The sequence below is a fragment of the Cololabis saira genome, chromosome 15 (genome assembly GCF_033807715.1).
Source record: "Cololabis saira isolate AMF1-May2022 chromosome 15, fColSai1.1, whole genome shotgun sequence".
Lineage (NCBI taxonomy): Eukaryota > Metazoa > Chordata > Actinopteri > Beloniformes > Belonidae > Cololabis > Cololabis saira.
This window is the reverse complement of record NC_084601.1, coordinates 41,954,034-41,973,084: the sequence shown is the minus strand read 5'-3', so window position 1 is coordinate 41,973,084 and position 19,051 is coordinate 41,954,034. Positions and strand designations below refer to the sequence as shown.

At 42.7% G+C, this 19,051-nt stretch overlaps 6 non-coding genes across 6 annotated transcripts; 4 read left to right on the top strand and 2 right to left on the bottom strand.

Moving 5' to 3' along the window:
* The first annotated feature begins 5,095 nt into the window (after positions 1-5,095).
* trnaw-cca (transfer RNA tryptophan (anticodon CCA)) lies at positions 5,096-5,167 on the top strand. Its single transcript has one exon. It is a non-coding gene; the product is annotated as a tRNA-Trp (tRNA).
* A 343-nt stretch (positions 5,168-5,510) lies between these two features.
* On the top strand, positions 5,511-5,592 carry trnas-cga (transfer RNA serine (anticodon CGA)). Its single transcript has one exon. It is a non-coding gene; the product is annotated as a tRNA-Ser (tRNA).
* Positions 5,593-7,483: 1,891 nt separating this feature from the next.
* Positions 7,484-7,557, top strand: trnat-agu (transfer RNA threonine (anticodon AGU)). Its single transcript has one exon. It is a non-coding gene; the product is annotated as a tRNA-Thr (tRNA).
* A 471-nt stretch (positions 7,558-8,028) lies between these two features.
* Positions 8,029-8,102, top strand: trnai-aau (transfer RNA isoleucine (anticodon AAU)). The gene has a single exon. It is a non-coding gene; the product is annotated as a tRNA-Ile (tRNA).
* Positions 8,103-10,312: 2,210 nt separating this feature from the next.
* Positions 10,313-10,385, bottom strand: trnak-uuu (transfer RNA lysine (anticodon UUU)). Its single transcript has one exon. It is a non-coding gene; the product is annotated as a tRNA-Lys (tRNA).
* Positions 10,386-10,812: 427 nt separating this feature from the next.
* Positions 10,813-10,886, bottom strand: trnai-aau (transfer RNA isoleucine (anticodon AAU)). Its single transcript has one exon. It is a non-coding gene; the product is annotated as a tRNA-Ile (tRNA).
* Positions 10,887-19,051: the final 8,165 nt, after the last annotated feature.

The window sequence follows — 19,051 nt, the reverse complement described above, 5'->3', positions numbered from 1 at the left end:
TTCACCCGCCCCCTTCTCTTTTTACCATTCACATGGTGGCCGGCCTCACATTACCGTAATTCAGGTAATAGACACGGCGCACCGTTTCAAAAGGCGCCCGGCACATTTTAGAAGAGGAAAAAAAAAAAAAAGTGCGCCTTATGGTCGCGAAAATACGGTAACCAGATGTACTTCGTCTATCAGAGGTATCAGCAGCCCAATCTGCATCACTGTACGCTTGTATCCCTAGGTTCTCATCACTTCGCCTGTAACATAGTACTTTGTCACTTGTACCTTTTAGATACCTTAGGACATGTTTAACTGTACCCCATTGCTGTTCTGTAGGTTTAGAGAAATATTGTGACAGTTTGCTTATTATAAAGCTCAAATCAGGTCTGGTACAGACAGTCAGATAGATGAGGCTTCCTACTGCCTCTCTGTATCTTGTGACATCACTCATGAGTACTGCATCATCCGTGTAGTTAAGTTTTTGCTCACACGGTGTGGATCTAGGTTTACAATTTTCCATGTCAAACCTCTCAAGGATTTTTCCCACATACTTTGTCTGAGACATTGTTACACAATCTTCACTCTGGTTAAAATCAATACCAAGAAAATGTCCAAGTTTTCCCAGATCCTTCATTTTAAACCTTGCTGTAAGCATGTCTTTTACAACATTCAATGAATTTTCATCACTTGCTGCAATGATTAAGTCATCAATCCAAATAACCATGATCACCTTGTTGTGTTCTGTCTCCCTTGTGTAAACACAGTGGTCAGCTTGGTTCTGTACAAACTTGTTTTTGGTTAGATAGTCATGTAAAACTTTGTTCCAATTCCTGCCTGATTGTTTTAGCCCATACAGTGACCTTTGTAGTTTACACACCAGCTTTTCATTTGTTTGAGATTGCACCTCATACCCCTCTGGTTGTTCCATGTAAATTTCCTTGTCTATCGGTGCATTTAAGTAGGCTGTTTTTACATCCATTTGGTGCAGAATCAAATTTTCATGGGCTGCTTTCTGCATTAGCACTCTGATGCTAGTCAAGTTAGCTGTGGGGGAAAAAGTCTCCACATAATCTACACCCATCTTTTGACTGTAGCCTTTTGCAACATAGCGGGCCTTGTATTTCTCAGAACCATCAGGATTGTTTTTAATAGCATACACCCATCTACCCCCCACTACTTTATTGCCCTCAGGTAGGCTAGTTAGGGTAAATGTGTTGTTCTCTCTAAGTGAATGAATCTCCTCATCCATCGCTCTGACCCACTCTGTTGACTTATCTGATGTTACAGCTTCTGTGAATGAAACTGGTATGTTACACATGACTCGATAACAGTAGTCTATGTTACTCTGAACATGATCCATCTCCTCAGACGTTCTACAATCTGTGTACCTGTCTGGCATCCTCCTTTCTCTAGAAGGGCAACGACTAACTTCACCCACTTCAGGCTCACACTTGACCTCTACTGGAACCGACTGGTGGCAACTTGCTTCAGACTTCACTTCATGTTCTAGTGGGACATGGTGCTCCCGACTCCTGGATTTGTACTGTATAAAGTCATCTATAGGCATAAAATTCACTTGAGTCTGCTGCTCTACACCCATCTTGGCTACAAACTTTACCACCCTGTGCTTCTGCACTCTCTTAGTCTCAGGGAAGTAAATGATGTACGCCGGACTGTTTTTGTCATACCCGATGAAAACACCCTTCTCACATCTTGGGTCTAGTTTTCTTTTATCTCGAACATAAACAAAACACTCTGACCCAAATTTCTGCATCCTAGATAAATTAGGCCTCTTGCCTGTCAATGCTTCTATTGGTGTCTGTTTTGTACGTTTGTTGAAACATCTGTTTCTAACCACAGCGGCAGTCTGAACTGCATAAGTCCACAGTTGTTTTGGCAGGTTGCTTTCAATAATCATACATCGTGCCATATCAAAAAGTGTGCGCCAGTTGCGCTCAGCAGTGCCATTCTGGTGGGGAGAGTAAGGTGCTGATTTTTCATGTCTAATCCCCTGTTTAATGAGTAGAGCCTGGTAACCTTTACCTGTGAATTCAGTACCATTGTCCGATCTGAAACATTTAACTTTACCATATGGCGCTATGTCAGCCAGAAACTTCTCCGTTGCATGTGATGTGTCACTTTTGTTTTTCAAAAAATACACAAAAACTGTACTAGAAAAATCATCAGTAAATGAGAGGGCATATTTGTGCCCATCTCTGGACTCTGGGTGGATTGGCCCTGCCAAATCCGTGTGTACCTGTTCTAAAGGTGTTCTAGCTCTTGCGTCAGGATTTCTGTTTCTCGTTTGGTAAAGTTTTCCCAGGGTGCACACTTCACAATGTGGAGGTTTGTTTGTTGAACCTTTAATTTTCATCCCGTTAACCACACTCTGCAGTTTCTGAATGTCATCATAGTTGCAATGTCCAAGGACCTCATGCCAAGTCTGCATATCAAAACACCCCATGCACTGATCATCACATTCATCATTATCATTCACTGTGTGCAAGTAGTACAATCTGTCATGCACATGAATGCGGAATTTCGTACCGTCTCTGTGAATTAAATTGTCCTTTTCCTTTTTGAAAATCACTGTGGCCCCGTTGGCAGTAGCTGCCTTCACAGAAAAAATGTCTTGTGGATAGGATGGGATGTACAGGGCTTGTTTCAGTATAGTGTTTATTTGTCTGCCTCCGCTGTCAGTCAAACATACCTCTGCGTCACCGCGGGGCTCTGCAACCCCTTTGCATCTCGTACCGTCAGCCAGCTCTATGCAGTGTGTCTCAGCCTGGAACCCATCATCAAACCGCTTGAACTTTGTGTGGTCTGTGATGATATGCGAGGTAGCTCCGCAGTCGACCATCAGGCCCCTCACGTTGACACTGGCTGTCCCCTCACTCACTCGGAAGGCGTACTCTTGGTCCTCACCCGATGTCTCCCCGTAGACTTTACGTGCGTCATCTCGCTCGCTGCGCTGGCGCTGTTTCTTTCTGCAGGTGGTGTCCCGGTGCGTGGCGCTCCTGCAGTGACTGCACCACAGTTTACGCCTGCAGTCTCTGGAAAGGTGTCCTCTCAGGCCGCATCTGAAGCACGTCAGGTCTGCTGCTGCCCGGTCACCTGCGCTGTCGGGTCTCCCTCTTTGCTGCTCCATCTTGTCTGTGTCCTCGTAGCTCCGCAACTTTGTTTTAAATTCAGTAAAAGTCATTGCCGCATCATACTGCGTGATATGGACAGAAAAAGGCTTGAATGACTCTGGCAAGCCTTTTAAAACCATAGCCACCAATAGTCCATCACTTAATATTTCGCCGGCATTTCTCAGAGCAGTGATTGCAGTTTCAGCGCGGATCACATACTCAGTTACACTTTCACTGTCTGACTTCTGAAGGGACGTCAGTTCTGTATAGAGATTGATGATACGTGGCTTGCCTCTACCTTGATAGTAGTCTCTCAAAATCTTTAGCGCTGCTCGCCCATCATCAGCCGCCTCTCTCATTATCAACGATAGGCTCTTGTCATCCAGAAATTGGATAAGTTCTGCATATGCCTCGGCATTCTTGGCTGCATCATCAACCAGCTCAGCTTCGTCGTCTGTCTCAGGATCATTTAAGATAACATCTTTCAGGCCTTGCAGACGAAGGTGGCCCAAGAATTTTGTCTCCCAAATCTCATAGTTCTTTTCATCTCCATTGAACTGAAGCCGGGACCAGCGGCTTGCGTCTGTAATCCTTTTACTCATGGTGTCAGCGTCGTCATCACACTCTCTGTGGGTTATTCTGTATTTTCTCTGGGCCCATAACCTGTTGGCAGGTTTATGCAGCAGGCGGCTTGGCGTGGTAAACCAGAATAAAGATATACACCGCAAAAACGGGAATAACAGAGCTTCACTCAGTCTTTCGTTTCACTCGATCCAACAACTGCAATCAGCTGTGGATGCGCAGCCATTTATTGACACACCCACAAATCACAGCACCTGTCTGGTCAATCAGATCAACCAATTAACAAGTGACACACAGCTTGAGTTCAAACAAACACAAATAATTGAGAGCACTCTCATTCTCAACAATAGCAATGGAGGAGGCGTGCCTCTGGCGCAGAGAAAACACGAAAAGTAAAAACTTAGACACGTGAGCCTTAAGCCCGAATCGAGTGGTATGACTTTTATTAGGGATTGGTGCACACGTTTTTCTGCAACGTGCAAAAACGTGCGCTTTAGAAAGTTGTTGGCCCTGAATTTAACTACAGTCCTGTCAATTTTCAGAGCGATGGCACAAATAGTTTTTGCACGAAGTGCAAGAACATTTCCAAATTTCCAAACTAATGGGGAGATTTTCCCATGTATGTTTATGGCGCAGAATGTCATAGTGTGGATGGGATGAGGTTAAAAAAAGCCAAAATCCACCTTTTTTCTGAGTCACCTAACTTTCCCATACTTGCACGTAGAAATGTCATTCAAACTTAAAACGGAGGAAAACTTCTCTTCTTTCTTCTAACCTGACACTTTTCAAGATATGATCACTCAAGCGAGGACTGGAAATCACCTTTTTGTCAAATCCAGAGTGGAGCTGTCATTTGCTAGAGTGGGAGAGACAGTAAAAAAATGACCTTAATTTTTATTTGTAACTCGAGGTCACGGCCAAACCGTAAAAAGGAGACCAATAATCTTTGGTCAGAATGTAGACATAGGTGTTGGGATTCAAAAATTTGACTTTGACAGGCCGGGTATGTACAACATTTAAACGGGGGGGGCTATAGCGGCGCAAATTCCTGCCTCGGTCTCCATTGACTGTAATGTAATCAAAAGTTTTCTTCAAAAAAAACTCACTTTGTTTTTGCACTGCCGTTACACATTTTAAGGAATATCTGAATAAAATTTAGATTGTCCGAATCGGCCGAGTTCTGTGTCTCTCACGATGTCTTTGTTTTTCTGCTAGGAGCTACGGTTTTCTCACAAATCGGAGTTATTTGAGAACTAGTCACAAAATCTGGGTTTTTCTCACAGCCAAACTGGAAGGTTCTAAGTCGAGGTTCTTGTTGCCGGGGTAACCAGAATTCAGCTGCTGACTCATTCAGCCAAGATCCTCTATACAGTTATACAGACCGTGTCAGAAAAGGCTCTGTGGCACAATGGTAGCGCGTCTGACTCCAGATCAGAAGGTTATGTGTTCAACTCACATCAGGGTCGTAATGAACTTTCAGTTTTGTTTTATCCATCCTCACGAGTTCACCAACCAGACAAACTTTAGCTGCAACAGAAAACGTTCATATGTACCTGGAATTGTTCAAGTCTGAATAATCACCTTACTTGATGAAAGGAGGAACAAAAGATAAGAACCAATTTCATTTGTTTATCAGGAGACACAAGGCAAGTTTATTTGTATACCACATTTCATGTACAATTTAAATTGATTTAATAGCAACATTTAAAAAAATGAAGATAAAAATGTGTCAAAGTGATAAAGTAAAATCATCCAGTTTTAAAAAGTCTCTAAATTGTCTGATTCTACAGATTCACACATATAGGAGTGGTTGTTGTGGCCGAGTGGTTAAGGCGATGGACTCGAAATCCATTGGGGATTCCCCGCGCAGGTTCAAATCCTGCCAACAACGATCGATATTTGAATGGGGGAAAAAAGGCTTCTTAAATCTTGTCTTAACCTCAGACAAAACTGATTTAAAACTCATCCATCAGGGGCCTCATGTACGCTTACGGTTGGATGTTGAAAAAGTGATTGAATGTGAAAAGTTGTGGTCCTTCACGCAGACATTTATTCTGGCTTACGCACATTTCTGAGGTTTTGTCTTATGGCGACACTCACTGGGGATGCAGTGAAGTCCAACATATGAGGAAAAGTGACTTCAACAACAAGTTCACTACCACACATGAAGGGCACGACAGTCCCCACATCACCAAATAAGTTACACAGGAGTCGAAATGCAACAATTTCACAATTAACCACATGGTCTGATCATAAAACTAAAGGTTGGTGCAAAACAATGTATAACACTAATCACACTGTCAGCCTTGGCTCTGTAAGAGGACACTGCTGAAGTAACAGTGAGGATTGAGGGTTTCTTTCAGATCGACTACATGAATAACAAAGTTTATAAGGATACGCTGAATTATCATAAAATTGGTTACCTGGAAGGGCGTGCCTAATATGACCTCTCTGAACAGCTTGGTATAGAGATTTTGAGTTCCAGCGTGAATCTGACCTTTCATTAGTTTTGCAGTGATTCACCACATGTTCAAACATCCTAGGTGGGACTTGGCCCCACAATTCCTGTTTTAGGAGGCCAGTTCCTTGTCCACTAGGCCACTAGAACTTCAGCGGTAGCTTGGTCAACTTTGGCATTTCCACATATAAGAGGCCCAAAGCCAGGAAACTTACCCAGGAACAGTGCACTCTCCCTGCATGTAGGACCCTGGAAGGTGCACATTCCTGGTTTTGGGCCACAGTCCTACGTGAATTATGCGACTGTGTGATTATGTGAACAGTAAAGGCCTTGGATTAGCTTTAAGGCCCAATTCTGTGCCTTGGACTGAGACCAGGCTCGATTTTTACAACACCTGACCACATGTTTGGAACAAAGGAACCCCCCCCCATGGTGTCTCCAAGCAGAATTTGCATCTAAGGCCCTACAGTGATAGGGAACAACCCTCTGATTGGACACAGACCCCAAACTGCAGGAAGAGCCACATTGACTTCCTGGGCGCAGCTATAAAGAGCAAGGCCCCCCTCTCTCTCGCCCTCTCTTCTCTTTTGCTCTTTTTCCTACAGGATCTCTGCACCTCGGACCTGCCGAGAGAGTTCCCTGTGAGCAGGAACTACCACTTTAGCATGAAGTGCGACTAGCCACGAGCTGGCCCCTCCAGGATCATTGACCGAAGAAACGTCTTATCTGGAGCGCTGCAACTGGTGGCCCACGAGTGTTCCGAGCCTCAAGAGGAGCAGAACCAGGGACCCTGCACGCCTGGGCGTGAACGCCTTTGGACCGACCTGGAGCTGAAGGAAACCAGCTGCTGTGCCCTCGCTGCAGAACCCTCATCCACAGCACGGATAACGGGAGAGAGTGAGAGCCGCTCTTAATCAGGATCCTCTGCTGAGCGTAACCACCCGGCTGTTCATCAAGGAACGCTGACCGGCCAGACAAAATCACCTTTTCTTAATTTACAAGGACCCACGTAAGGGCTGTTTTGTGTCTGGGCAGAGAAACTTAGTTAACACAAGCTTAGTTTTACGTTGTGAGCTGGATCGCTGATCCCGTCACAACCGTGTTGTTAGTTTAAGTGTGTTTATTTACTTTATTGTTTTCTCCTCTCCTACTAACTCTCACACACACTCTTATCTTGGTCATAAAGACCCCAAGCTTGTTTGAGTCATGTGACACACACACACACACACACACACACACACGCTTTACGCATTACGCAGTGTTAGTATGCCAGGCCCCGGTTGTCTTTGGTAAGAGAAATCACCATGGAGACGAGGTAACAGGTGGCCCTGTGGCTTAGTTGGTCAAAGCACCTGTCTAGTAAACAGGAGATCCTGGGTTCAAATCCCAGCAGAGCCTCTAAACTCATCTGTCTTTGGAGGAGAGAAAGATTAGAGATATTTCATTCATTCATAGTTCAACTGTGGTGGTGAAATGGTTAAATGACATGTAGCTTAATAAAGAAAGAAAATCACATTGAAGTTTTCTAAACCAAAGTTAATTCACACTTAAAGTTCTTCTAAGAGATGTGGACTGCTTGAGAGGGAGGTAATGTCTGGTTCTTCTCCTTTTAGTCACTTCTATGACTTTAATGCTTTGCTGTTTTTCACTCGTGCCACAAGGTGGGGTACTCCTGCAATTCTTTTTGACCAAATGTGTATTTCTTTACGTGATGTGTCTGACAGTCAGTTACTTCCCAAGTTTGACCTCACTTAAAAAAGTCTCTACTTGGTTCGGGAGACTGTGCATGTAACTCAAGATGTTGTAAACCAGGATGGATCAAACATATACATGCATACATACATATGAAAAAGAAACCCTCACCATGAAGGCCGGTTAGCTCAGAAGGTCAGAGCGTGGTGCTAATAACGCCAAGGTCATGGGTTCAATCCCCATACTGGCCAGAATGTTTACAACTAAAACATGGGTTATCTTTGATATATATATATATATATATATATATATATGCAGATGAATAAATATTGTTATAAGGTGCAGGTCACACATGAATGAATGATAATATATATTATTACACTTATAAGGTGAGCATGAATCAATCTTTTGTATGATGTAAAATTGTATATATTTATTTACTTTTATTTATTTATTTAATTTTAGTTGTTATATTTCTGGAAAAGAAAAAAGTAAAATCACACATGAGAGAAACTATTCAGTTTGTGGCAAAATATTTTTATTGTATGAAACTGAAGATGCATAATGCAAACCTGACATTTACTTTTAGTTCAGTTGGTGGAAAATGGTTGGCCTGACTTTCTCTTTAAAACTTAAAAAATTAAAAATTAAAAAATACTGCTATAATATCGTATCGTTATCGTGACCTCAATATTGTGTATCGTATCGTGAGATTAGTGTATCGTTACACCTCTATTAACTGTCCACCCGGGTGTGCTAGTACATTTTTATTTGTGCTACTAAAATGTTTAACTTGCTAGCACCAGTGCTACCATTCAAAAAAGTAAGCGTACAGCCCTGCATACATACGAACAGGAGATCCTGGGTTCAAATCCCAGCAGAGCCTTTAAACTAACAATTAAGTATAACACTCCTGTAATGATAAAAACCACAGGCTTTGTTGAAAAATGTATCTAATTTCTGTGTTTTCCACATGGTTGGATAAAGTCTTCACCTTCTCCTCTGTTTGGGAGGAAACTGTTTGTCGACACAAACACTTACAATGTTTCTCAGTGTAGCAAGTGCTTCTTCTAACATTTCCTAAGCAGTAAAAGCAGACTGAACTCTCATGATATTTTAACAGGCCTCATTCATACTGAGATGATAATTGTTGCTCATAAGGGAACAGTCGTTGGCTGACCGTCACTGCCAGGGTTCTTGAGAAAGCTGTAATCCAGTCAGGAGTAGGTACGAAGAGAGAGCTGTTCATTCAAATGTCAATGACAGTTGTCATTATCAAACCTCTCCAAGTCTATGGTCTCTTTCTAAGAGGATGTTGTAAAGCAATGGATGACATACAACACGTGTCTAACTGAATATACATGCAAACATGCAACCGTTAATGTAGAAGTTGTTGTATAAGGTGAAGGACAAATGGAGGTAAGTAGCTTGGGATTTTGAAGAAACCATCAACAAACAGTTACTTTCCTGACATCATGACTGCTCACCTGCTCATGTGGCTGGTAAACTGTGACGTCTCCTGCAGCGTTGGTGGTTTAGTGGTCAGCATATCTGCTAGCAGTTGACCTGGGTTCAATTCCAGCCCATGCAGCAAACATGAGAGGGAGTTAAGAGTGAAGTTCTCTTTTTTGGGGGAAACTCAGCAGTCATTATGAACATGAGTTCTAACAGTCGACACCTTTGTCTACATGGACAACAATACTCTGATCATAATCAGATTAAAGATGTTTCTCTTTTGCTTGGAGTGGAGATAGCAGCTGGGTTTCAGCTAAACATGCGGTGAAGTAGCAGGAGAATGCTAGAGACAGACAGGTGGGAGGTGGACGGGTCCAGCATCTCCTGGTGCCGGAGGAGACGATGATGGAGCAGTAGAAAAACCATGAATGAGCTGGAAGATGAGACCTCCATCTATCTGGTTCTCCTTCTGCCTGAAGCCTGTTCTTCTTCATCCCTGATCACACATCTCTCACATTGTTCTGCTGCAGCTTGTTCTCCGGCTTCCTCCTCCTTATCTTTAGTCTGGACTTTCACTAGTTTTTGTCCTGACCTCAATAATCTTCTGTCTCCCTCCCTGAAGGCTCTTTTCTTCTGTTTGAGGATTTCCTTCAGGTCACTGGTGATCCAGGGTTTATTGTCGGGTAAACACCTTTGTGTTGTGGTGGAGATGATGTTTTCCACACAGAAGGTGATGTAGTCACTCACACACTCAGTCCTGGCACTGATATCATCTACATGTGGCTCAGAGTGAACAAGTCCCACTTTGCTGCCATTAACATTGTTACGTTATTGTTTGGAAAATTACAGGTCGCTTGGATTAAGAGTCTGATGCTCGACATCTGAGCTACCGAGAGAGCTTTGTCTCTGTATTTCACCCTTTGTTTTTTATTTAATAGCTTGAGATGGACATTGAAAATAATCCGGTTGTTTCTTAACAGTTAGAAATTGTGGTCAGCAGTTTATCCACCTGAACAGGGACTTGAAACCTGGACCCTCAGATTAAAAGTCTGATGCTCTACCAGCTGAGATACTCAGGTTATTGTCTGAATATTTTGTTTCTTCTTTTCTTCATATTTTTACAAATATAAAGCATTGGAAAGCCTTTACCACTTGGCCACAACAACCTTTCAGAGAACCTGCAGAACCAGAGCATTTAGAGCCTTTTTTATTGTTGGATGATAATTCTTTATCACTGACACATATTTCTATCCTTATTTTTCAAATGTTTTAATGTAAAGCACTTTGAATTGTACATGGAATGTCTATTACAAATAAACTTCCCCTCGCTTTATAAACTTATTACATTCCTTATGTTTAAAAGTCATCTTTATTTCCTCATTTCTTCAAGGCAGGTGATCCTGCAGACGTGAATAATTCTTGGTCCACATAAAGTTAACAATGAAACATCCGATCTTTAAAATCTGAAACTTTGTAAGATCCCCAGAGTTTAACTGGTAACCAGTTTGGCCAGTATGGGGATTGAACCCATGACCTTGGCGTTATTAGCACCACAGTCTGACCTTCTGAGCTAACCAGCCTTCATGGTACATGGTTCTTTTTCGTATATATCTAGGTATGTGTAAGCAGTAACGGCTGGTGATAAAACATTTTGGGGGGGCGCACTGGCGAGTGGGGATTAGGGTTAGGATCAGTGTTGTGCTAGTTGCTGAAAAACTTACTTAAACTTACTGATGGGCAAATGCAGATATTACTGGGGTCCTTGACATGCCAGTTTGAGATCTAAATATGCTGTTATATCGTTATTGAATGCACTGTGTTGTTTTATTTGTTGCATTGATTGACTGATTGTGCCTATATTTTCAACACTGTGTCTAGTTTTATGTTTTACACTATGCGATACGTTTTACACTGTACAATATGTTTTTTATACAGAACTTTGTATATTTTTCTTTATCCTTTTGAAAAAAAAAAAAAAGTCTTTGACAGATCACCTGTTTTGGCGTAATTGTTACAAGGTGGTGGTGGTGTGTGAGGGGGTATATGACTTCCTTCACCCCAGACACTTCCTCCAGCTCTTCCTCCAGCTCCTCCAAGGGGAGTCCGAGGCGTTCCCAGGCCAGCAGAGAGACATAGGTCGTTTTCGAATTCGCATACTGTACTACAAGTATACACTGATTTGGCCAAAGTGTAGTAGGTAGTATGCTGTATGTGAACAGAAGGAAATCTGCAGTGTGCGAAAAATACCCGGATGTTGTACTGATCTGGAAAAAAATCCGCAGCATGCTTCAGACAGCCTACCCACCTCGCTTACAATATCCCAGAATGCAATGCGGCCTCGGCAGCGCTTTTTTCTTTTTTTTCTCAAAGCTTTATTGAGAAAACAGCTGCAATCGGACAGTGATGTGATGTGAAGGCAGAAAGGACCAGTTACACCGTGGAGAGGGAGAAGGAGGAATATAAATGTAAGTAACTTTAATATAACCTTTTTAATTCAATTTAGTGTAAGGACAATGATTAAAAATTGTGGGTTTTTAATAGTATGTTAGGTTTTTGTTAGTTATCTTAGCATGCTTGCTACGTAAATAAAAGTGAACTAAGTGTTATGACAACGTTATATATCGGTAGTTCGTTGTATTTTCATGAAATAACTTTCATTGCTGTGTTTTGACAGAGAATTTGTCCGGGAGCTGAAATAAATAGATGCAGAGAGAGGGTTTGGACAAGGAGGAGAAGATGGAGAGAGAGCTACTCGACAGAGAGGAGAAGATAAATAAAATAAAATTAACTTCAATAGACTGATATGTTCATTTCAATACATTTATTAAAATCCATTTCCATCCCTTATGTCATTTCATCAATGAATTTGGTTTTACTGCTATTTCAACATTTAAGATAAGATAATCCTTTATTAGTCCCACATCGGGGAAATTTGCAAAATATAGCCCGACTGGAATCGAACCCCCGTTTGCCGTACGAAAGTCAACAATCAACCCATTGAGCTATAGCTGTTCTGTCTGTGGTATATATATATCCATCTAGTAACAACACGAAGCTTCACTTTATATTCAGACAAACTAACATGACAGCTACAACTGTTAGATTTCATCTATTAAACCAACATTTATTTCCTAAATGATTTATTTCAGCCGGCGACAATTCTCCACAGGGCTGCAGGTTTCTCCCCGGGACGAGGCCGTGGGTTGACCCGGCGATCGCGTCTGTTCTCCGGCCGTGAGCTGCTGATGCGGCCGGACCGGCGGCTCTTTTGATCCCCGAAACATCGGATCAAATTTCTACGCCTTACTTTTACGCCTGAATGTTAAAAGATGTTAAAACGTAATAAAGTGGCATATTAACAGCGCTACAGCTGGAATTACAACAGCTTCTAGTCCAGTGTTTCTCAATCCTGGTCCTCCTGCATGTTTTAGATGTTTCCCTGCTTCAGCGCACCGTGATAAAAGTACGTGTGTCATCAACAGAGTTGTGCAGACCTTGGTGACAGCTAATTAGGACCTTTAATTAGAATCAGGTGTGTTGGTGCAGGGAAACATCTAAAACATGCATGACAGGGAACACGAGGACCAGGATTGAGAAACACTCTAGTCTGCTTTTAAATCTCATCTTTCGCTGACGTTTTGGTGCGAGATGCATTCTGGGATACACTGTAGCACACTGCTGTGTGAACGGTCTGCTGGAGCAGCGTACTGAATCCTTCATTCAGTAGGCAGTATTCAGTGCATACTTTGCAGTATGTAGCATATAGTGCGGTAGTGTCTGAATTCGAAAACGGCCATAGTCTCTCCAGCGTGTCCTGGGTCTTCCCCAGTGGGACATGCCTGGAACACCTCCCTAGGGAGGCGTCCAGGAGGATCCGGTACAGATGCCCAAGCCACCTCAGCTGACTCCTCTCAATGTGAAGGAGCAGCGGCTCGACTCCGAGCTCCTCCCAGGTGACCAAACTCCTCACCCTATCTCTAAGGGAGCGTCCAGCCATCCTGCGGAGGAAACTCATCTCGGCCGCTTCTATCTGCAATCTCGTCCTTTCGGTCACTACCCAAAGTTCATGACCATAGGTGAGGGTAGGTGCATAGATTAACCGGTAAATTGAGAGCGTCGCCTTTCGACTCAGCTCCCTCTTCACCACGACGGTCCGGTACATCGACCGCATAACTGTGGACGCTGCACCGATCCGTCTGTCAATCTCATGCTCCATCATTCCCTCACTCGTGAACAAGACCCCGAGATACTCCTCCACCTGAGGCAGGACTTCTCCACCCACCCGGAGAAGGCACACCACCCTTTCCCGGTGGAGAACCATGGCCTCGGTTTTGGAGGTGCTGATTCTCATCCCTGCGGCGTCGCACTCGGCCTCAAACCGCCCCAGAACATGCTGAAGGTCCCGGTCCGATGAAGCCAACAGGACACCATCATCGGCAAAAAGCAGAGACGAAATCCTGTGGTAACTAGAGGATTTCGAGAGACAAAATGAAAAAAAAAAAAAAAAATCAGAAAATCACATTGGCTGATTTTTAAAGAATGTATTTGCAAATTATATTTTAAAATAAGTATTTGATCAATAACAAAAGTTCATCATAATACTTTTGTTACTGGTTATCAATACTGATAACCAGTTAAAGCAGGTGCCATTAATACAGGTAAATAGTGGAGGACAGAAGTAATATTATGGAAATAACACACGCTTTCTTTTACAGTCCAGTTTCACTTTAATTACTGAGTAAAAGCCAGGTAAAAATTTCTGTACTTATTGCGTAAATACTTAGGAAATAGTATCACTGGGCAAGTAACTACAAGGTAATGTTGTGATCGAACCGATCACCCCAGGTTTGTTGATTGAGCTGGAAAAGTTAAAGAAAGACACAAACACTGGCATATAATTAAAGAGGGAGATCTAGCTGCAACAGGCTCCGCAGCCTGTTCCTGTCAACCGTCCTGCTAGATCTGCCGCTCTGTGTGTGTGGCTGGTTTATTACTTTAAGAGAAGGGGGGATGGCCCAAAGTTTATTGCTGGGGGCCCCCCTTATCTCGTGCCTGGTACAGAAAATGGTTCTTTCAGTGAAACGTCAGAAGAATGCGCCTTAGTTTCAACACAGACACATTTAGTTAATCAGCACATGCAGTTTACATATTCAGTTTGGTTTTGAATTATTTTATCCAACAATCCCTCTTTTGATCTCTCCTCAGAGATCACTCTGTGTATCTTCTTTCTTCTTTCTTCAGGTGTCAGGGGTAGACTACCCTGACACCCGGTGGACCCGCACCAGGGGATTATTCTGCCCCTATGTTGAGGGCTCAGGTTTGATGTCCGCTGCTGCGGCAGATCCAGCCGGATCTGGGGTTCTGATCTTTGTGGGGGTCCGGTGGGCCCACTGCAACCAGTGGCACCACGTGTCACCTTTCCTGTGGAGTCGGATGACGTGGGAGGTCCGTTCTGGGTCCTGTCCACCACGGCTCGAACACTGTCTCTTGATGACTCTCAGGAGAACCCACTCTGTCTGTGGGGTCGGTGTCCGTCCGTCCCCGACCTGTTTGGAGTAAGCAGAGACCAAACTTTGCAGTTCGGAGAAGTAAGCTTTTTGACCAAGTTGGTATTTGTCAGTCTCCTTCAAATAGGGCGCGTTCTGCGGCCCTGGAAACAGTCGTCCAGTCTGTAGTTCGTACGGCGTCAGTCCGTGGCCCGCGTCCACCCATGTCATTTTGGTCTGTTCACAGATTTTTGCCAATTTAGTCTTCATAATTGCATGTCCCATCCGGCGTTTCCCAAACGCCTTCATGATCTCACCTACTACACAATACTCAACTCCAGATGATTCAATACATTATTTTATAATTTTATACAGATAGGTGTGGAGTAATAATTGTTTATTTACGAACATTACTGATTTCTTTCCCTTTGGGCACTGTATGTACACCCACTACAACAATCCAGACCTGCAGATTACTCTTTTAATTCCTTTAAGGGTTCAGGGGGTACTTAGGATTGTCCACCCGATTAACATTTCCTTTGTGGAAAAAATAGCGTTACTAGGCAAAAAAAGTAATAATCATTAGCTCACACGAAACTACGGCATATTTGCCCCAAAATACTGGTCGATGATCAAATTAATTATTACAATAAATGAAAAACATATTCCTTCTTGCAAAGCTCCTTCGTAGTTCACTGTTAAATGTTAAATAAAGACACATCTTCGCACAGAATAAAGTTGAAAATGATCTGCCCCAGGGGGCTAAACACTGGCATGCCCTCTGGGAATGCCCAGCGAAACAACCCTTCTTGTATCACATAACAACATTCATGAAATTTAAAATTTCCTTAACAATGAGCTCTCTAAGGTGGATATTTGGATCAAGATGAAGCAAAATCTCTCTCAATATTAAGAAAACAAATTATATATCATTTCGTTTCAATAAAGAACGAATGAATATGGAAAATCTGGCCTTTCAGATCAAAATAAATGATGAAAAAAATAAAGAAAGTAAACTCTACCAAGTTCCTTGGAGTCCTCATTGATGACTGTCTAAACTCTAATTGTCATATAGATCACTTGTGCAAAACTAAATATCTAAAAATCTAAACATGTCGGTCTGCTTTTCAAACCGAGACACCTCCTTCCACGTTCTTCTCTTCTCATTCTTTATAAACCTTTGTTTGAACCATATTTAAATTACTGTAATATTATTTAGTGTAATACTTATCCCAGTTACCTAAAAAATTTGACCTTTTACAAAAAAGAAAAAGATTACTCCTGCCATCTCCAGGACTGAATTTAATTCACCTAATCGGCATTTGTTTGCCCACTGTGGTATTCTTTACCTTAAATAATATAACTACTCCCATAATGCTTGTACCATACCATACCATCAATCTCCGTTTCCCATCTCAAGGCCACTATTATTGCCAATACTTCTATTCTCTGGGCTTATTGCTCACTTTTATATTTCTTATTAAGAGCTGTCATTACAATGTCTACCTCAGTACTGCTGCACCTTTCACTTTTTAATCGTATATATTTTAATACGTGCCACATTGTTTGTCTACCGTACATTTGTTATTTACTGTTGCTACTTCTAAATCTGGGTGGTAAGCGAAATAACTGGAGTCAAATTCCTTGTTGGGCAATGTTCAAACTTGGCTAATAAATCTGATTCTGATTGGATGCCTTCAATCCTTCTAGCTTCTACTGTTACCCATGTTTCGTATTCCTCGTTTACTATCGCATATGCTAATTGTAACCCTTCGTTCTAGTGTTTAAAACAGTATCCGTCTACAAACAAATTAATCGCTTCGTCAAATGGTGTTTTCGCCGTAGCAGCTACATGCTGTGTGCATGTAGGGTCGTGTTTCCATGTCATACATGATTATCAACCATACTCCCCCTTTTTCTGAAACAGAACATCACTTGCTGATGATTCTTTTACAGAAAGATCTAAATAAAACGGAGACGAGTAATCTGGGGCGGGGAGGACTGCTGCCGACAATAGCAATTGTGTCATCAGAATAAACGCCTTTTCTGCGGCCTCGGCCCAATCTAATTTTGCTGTTCAGTTCCTAACGCCTAGTTGTTTCACCACGTCGTGCAACTATTGGGTGGTGAAGGTGTAGTCAGGTATTACGTTGTCAGTCTTAAAAAGGACAACATGTCCCCCACAATCAAAGGTGTGGGGTGGTGGAGGATGGAGGATCAGCGTTCTGGAGAGATGTGCACCCCTTTTTGAGACATCTATCTCCCCAGGAATTAAATCCGTCTTCTAGCATATTGTAATTTTTCTTTGGAGGCTTTAAATCCTTAGCCTGATGGCCTGGGCGCAAAGCCAATGACACATGAGGGTAGGCCTCATCCGTCATTTCATACCACCTTAGTCGTGCAGTCGTGAGTGCAGCGGAGGCGACTACGCCTACCGCCGAAACATACATGTGTGTGCACGCAATACTCCAATGGTCCCCCTTTATCTCTTGGAAGGCCTCATGGTACCATTGGGTGTCATGTCATAAAAAAATGGGAGATGTAAGGGGTTGGGGGGAGGAGCGTAAGGTCCCAGGGTGTCGATTCGGGGGTGCCACTGTTGATAGACCGTATAAGGGGCTAGGAGTAGCCGGTGTTTCTGGTTCAAACAAAGTCCAATATACATCTGCGGCCAGATCTGGCTGAGGAGATAACATGCATTGTCCACTGGATGGTTGATCCACTCAGTGTACCTCCGTCCAGAAAGGTATGTGTCAAACAATCGGATCCACACTGAATAGTCATCCCTAACCCGATTAGTAACTCTCTTCCCATCAGGTTACAGGGAGTGATACGAGGGGGTGATACGAGAAAAAAAAAATTTTCAGGGTTTTCCGTCCCACCCTCATCCTGAGGGGGCGTGTGAATGGTAGAGTCTGTTTTTTTCCAGAGAAGCCAGTCCCCGTCAGTGTGTCTTTGTGGGGCGTGTCACTCCTGACCCTCTAGGGCAACCCCCTAGTCCACCCCCGGGGGGGTGTGGGGGTTGGGTGGAAAGGTGGTTAATACAATTCGTGTGTATGTAATGCCTAATTACTAACAGTGCATTTTGGCCTGACCCCAGCTCATCGACCCTGCGCCTGGCCCCACGGCGAACTGCATTCAAAAGTTCCTCCCTTTTTTTTTTTTCTTTTTCCTGTTTTACCCGACATGTTTACGTCTTCACCAACATCTCCTTCGAGAAGGGAGTAGCTCACTTTTACGACTGGTCCGTCAGTACCTTTCACTGTGGAATTCTGCTTTCTGCAAACTCTTCCCACTCACAGGACCTTTACATTCTTCTGTTATCTTTGATTTGCGATTTCAGTGCATGGCAGTGTCCGTAGTGTAGTGGTTATCACGTTCTGCTAACACGCGAAAGGGCCTCTGTTCAAAAATGGGTAGAAACATGTATGTCTTTGCAATAGCATTATTTGGACTTGGAAAACCAATCCAGTCCTCTACTTGGTGCTCAGGACAGGAAGGCCGACCATCTCTTTCTCATATTGGGTCTCACGCAGAAATGAATTTTGTTGCAGTTGTTGCAGACCAAACGCCAGTCATTCTCCATTCACATACACTTTAAAATGTCCAACTTTATAACAAAAAAGAAATATATTAATTACCTGCCTTTAAAAAAAATATTTTTTTCTAGATTGTTTGTTTTCACACCCATGACATCTCTGTGGTGGATGATATTTTATTGTACCACAACAGGACAGCTTATATAAAGCCATACATTTATTTCTAATATGATTCATATGAAGATAACTTCAAAGCCAATGTGCAAAGACTCGAAGAAAAGGAAGAGATAAAATATTTCTCGCAGAATGAGTCTTTCAGAGCAGCCAGGAGAAAACCTGCAGTATCCATCTTGCTGTCAAGACTTGTAGCAGAATGTTTTACAGGATTTTTTTTGTTATGCCCGCTGACTTTGCAGGTCAAAGCATATCAGTTTCTGTAGTGTAGCGGTTATCACGTTTGCCTAACACGTGAAACGTCCCCTGTTTGAAACTTGGTGGAAATGTGAGACTGGATGATATCTTATTCTACCACAACTTATATAAAGCCATACATTTATTTCTAATATCATTGATGTTGTGCCACAGGGGAGGTGCTGGTTCAGTTATCAAAGAGTCATTAATGATTGTCGAAGGACAATCATTAATAATTATAAAGTAGATTATCAAATTGAATTATCAAAATGACTTGATCAAAACGGGGCACCACCTGATGTAATCAGG